This window comes from Choloepus didactylus, chromosome 7 (genome assembly GCF_015220235.1).
Source record: "Choloepus didactylus isolate mChoDid1 chromosome 7, mChoDid1.pri, whole genome shotgun sequence".
Taxonomy (NCBI): domain Eukaryota; kingdom Metazoa; phylum Chordata; class Mammalia; order Pilosa; family Megalonychidae; genus Choloepus; species Choloepus didactylus.
The window spans coordinates 121,624,153-121,628,511 of record NC_051313.1 but is presented as its reverse complement, the minus strand read 5'-3'; positions in this window follow the sequence as shown (position 1 = coordinate 121,628,511).

Below are 4,359 nucleotides of genomic sequence, written 5' to 3'. Positions count from 1 at the left end.
CATTGATGTCAAGTTAGTGTAAATCTGAACTGAATCAACATAACTGAAGATGTTTATGACATGCCCTAGAGCAACCACTAAGAAAATAACTAAAAACCATACTGAAAAATCATGAGGAGATGACATATCATATTAGAAAATCTTCACTTATTAGGAAAGAAGCAATAAATAAGTAGTAGAAGGGGAAAAAAGACATAGAAAACAAAAAGTAAAATGAAAGGAATGCTGTCAGCAGGATGGAGGAGTAAGACACTCCTGGTGAAAGACCCCCACAGAAACATTGAAAAGCCAGCAGAATATGTCAAAAACAACTTTCCTAGAACTCCAGAAATCAGCCAAGGGTAAACAACAACCAAACAAGTGCTGAATTTTAAAAAGAAAACCTAAAATTAGTAGGAAACCTGTGGGACATTTCCAGTTGCCCTGGCCTCTCACCTCCCTGGCCTGGTGTGGCAGCTGGGAGGGGGACAGCCTGTGTTCCTGGGGTGGGTCCCTCATGTCTGGTTATTACACATGTGATGTATAGATTTGGTGTGCTGTGTGTCCACTACAACCCACTACCTGAACAACAGAGCTGATGCACTCATTTGGGTTGGGTACCCAGAAGTTATGTGAAGCAGGAAGCAATTTGGAGAAATGCCATGGGGTAAACCAGACCACACGTGTTTGAGATGAATGACCTGGTTAGACATAGGGTGCAGCACCTGGGGCCCAGGTGGAGAAACTCAGAGAGAATTTCCTTTTATGGAAGAAATTAGAGTCCCCAAGAACATTTGCTCTCGCTGGAGAAATCTGGAAGCTGGTACACAAGCCTATGGCAAGACACAAACTTGAAGAAACCTGAGAAGATCCCGTCTATTCACAGCAGACTGATCTATGTGTTCAGTATAAACTGGTCTAAGCATTGGAGTAGAGCTTTAATACAGAGCCAATCTACTCTACAGCCTTCAACAATCCAAAACAAAAACAAAATCCAGCAAACCCTGGGGGAGAATCTTCTTACAGAGTACACACATCAAATATAAAAATGTTCAGTATTCTACAAAAAATCACAATGTAAACAAAGAAACAGGAAAAGATGTCCCATTCAGAGGAGTGAAAAAGAATGACAGGAATTATCCTTGAAGAAGCCAAAAAAGTGGAACTACTAATCAAATGTGTAAGTCAACTTTCCTAAATGGGCTCAGTGAATTAAAGGAAAACATGGACAAAGAACTAAAAGACACCAGGCAAAATGATGCATAAATGTAGTGGAAGTCAAATTTTTTGCAAAGGTACAAAACAGAAACTCTGGAGATGAATTGCACAATAACTGAAATAAAAATTCACTGGAGGAGTTCAACAGCAGATTTCAACAATAGATGAAAGCCTCAGAGAACCTGAAGATAGAATAATTGAAATCTGAGGATCAGAGAGATGAAAGAATCAAAACTAGTGAGCAGAGACTAAAGAACCAGTAGAATGCCACAAAGAGCACCAACTCACTCACTGTGGGAGTCCCAGAAGGAGAGGAGATAGAGGAAGGGACATAAAGAATATTTGAAGGAATACAGACTGAAATCTTCTCAAAACTGATGAAAGTCATGGACATACAAATCTCAGCCAAGAAGTTCAACAAACTCTAAATAGGATAATCTCAAAGAAAAACCACCATGACACATTATATTCAAAGACAAAGAGAGAATCCTAAAAGCAGCAAGGGAGAAGCAACTCGTTATATGCAAGTGATCTACAATAAGATTAAGCCCCAAATTCTAATTAAAAACCATAGAGGCTAGGAAGCAATGGATTGACAAGTTTTAATTGCTGAAAGAAAGATTTTGTCAACCAATAATTTTGTATTTGGCAAAATGCTCCTTCAAAATGAGAGGGAAATCAAGACATTCCCGGGTAAACAAAAGCTGAGGAGTTTTGTTTCCGCCTAGACTTGTTTTACAACAGTTCCCAAGGGAGTCCTTCAGGAGGAGGCATGGACACAAAACAGTTACTTAATGCCAGACCATGATAAGGCAACTACATGAGTAAATAAAAACATCATCATTAGTGTGTTCATGTTATGTGATTCTACCTTTCATTTCTTACGTGACCTAAAACACCAATTCATTAAAATCATATTTCTATATATTTCTATATCATTAGGCACAAAAGTATAAAGACATATTTGTGACAAGAACAACATAAAGAGGTGGGTGGAAGGGTATAGAAATATAGATTTGTATGCTATTGAAGTTAAGTTGATATTAATTCAAATTGATCACTACACATTTTGGATGTTATATGTAAATCATATGGTAAATAGAAATAAAATATCTGAAAAATTACAGGAAAGGAAATGAGAAAGGTTTTGAACTGTTTCACTGTTGATCACATATACACAAAAGAAGGAAGCAATGGTAGAAATGAGGTTCATAAATATATAAGACATATGAAAAACTAATGGCAAAATCAGTAAAGTAAGTCCTGCCTTATCAGTAATGACTTGAATTAAAAAGGATTAAACTCTCCATTCAAAAGTCAGAGATTGGCTGAAGGGATAAAAATTCATAATCTAATTCTATGGCTGTTAAAAGGAAAAAATAGACTTCAAGTCAAAACCTGTTACAAGAGATAAAGGACACTATGTACTAATAAAAGGGTCAATCTGCTTAGAAGATACAACAATTCTAAACATTTGAGAAGAGATGACATGATTCTTTGTATAGAAAATCCCAAAGAGCCTTCAAAAACAAATAGTAGAGCAAGTTAACAAATTCAGCAAAGTTACAGTATATCACACCAATGCATAAAAATCAGTTGAGTTTCTATATACCTGCCATGAAAAATCAAAACTGGAAATTAACACAATTCCATTTCCAAATACCTTAAAGAATAAAATATCTTGTATCTTGAAATAAATTTAAGCAAGTTGATGAATGATTTGTACACTGAAAACTATGAAATATAGCTGAAAGTAGTTAAAGAAGACTAAATAAGTGCCAAGACATCCTATGTTCATGGATAGGAGATTTAATATTGTTATGATGTCAGTACTACTCCATGATGGAGAACTGTCAGTTTAAACTCAGGAGTCATGTCAACACTGATATTCTGGAATCTCATTGTGCCATCGACCCTGACTCAACTTTACATTCTTTACTTTATGTCCTCTAAATTTGGCCCTAAAATTAGCTTCCATATCTCTTAGGTCTGAATCTCACTCCTAAAATTGGTCCTGATTCCCAGGTAGGAGTTTCTCTGACTCCTCTCCCTTTGAAATCCCATAGCCTGAAATTTCTGTAATTTCTCAAAGAAGCTCACATTCAGGAGGAAACCCAGGGACCCAATGTCCAAGCATGTGTGGCTGAGGAACTTGAGCTGCTGAATCCAATTCTAGAGGAACCCACCTGCTTCCTGTGCTCTAGGATAAGGATAGAAAGGCCCAGCATTCCTGTGGGAATCCAGGTATATGAAGACCTTATAGGAAAACATGTCCTGAGGATTGTGCATAAAAAGGCCTTAGAGAATGGAAATCCATTCACCTTTGAGCATTTCAATACTGATTTCATGACTGTGGGCAATGAGTAGGTCCCTGCTAAGGGCCACCAACTAGACTCAAAGCAGGAAACAGTGGGTGCCTGCCTGTGGGAGCACCAGGCTGCAGCTCAGGCAGGACGATCTCCTTAACTCTCTGTCTATGAGGAAACCCTTTCTCACCATAATGGTTAATTGCTATTATGTGCTGCTATAGCCCATGACCCAAAACTACAATAGAGCATCTTATCTTTGATAGTGTTTCCTGGTGAATAAAGAAAGAATGCTCTTTGATGATGTTCAAACGTGGTCTAGTGCAGTGACACACAAAGATGTCAGATATGTGTCTGTTGTCCCAGGGATGGCTTATAAGGAGAAATTCTGCTTGCTACACCACAGGAGTGGGTGGCTCCCTGCCAGAAGGAAGGTTTTCATTCCCCCAGAGTTTACAAACACCAGAGATGCTTAAAATTTAACTAAAAATGTTGAACATGTTATATTTAAGAAGCAAAGATATATTACACCCCTGAGGGTGTCACTGCTAGCTTGTTTGTTTAAACATGGAAAGGGGCATTAAAATATCTCACTAGATCACTGAATTCTGTTTACCTGGTCAGAGGTAACACAATATTCTGTGGATTTTATAGGATTCCTGCTGTGAGTGGTCAAAGATTGTGGGGGTTTTTCTCACCCAAATATAAGAGTATAAAATTGTTGATTTATGTAATTTTTGGAAAAAATAAAAGCCATTACATGCTTACTTTTTTCCTGGGTTTGCCCCTGGGGAAATCCCAGGTGTTCTTTGTCGGGGAACAGGACAAAGGAAGGAGCAGCTCCTCCTTCTTTTTG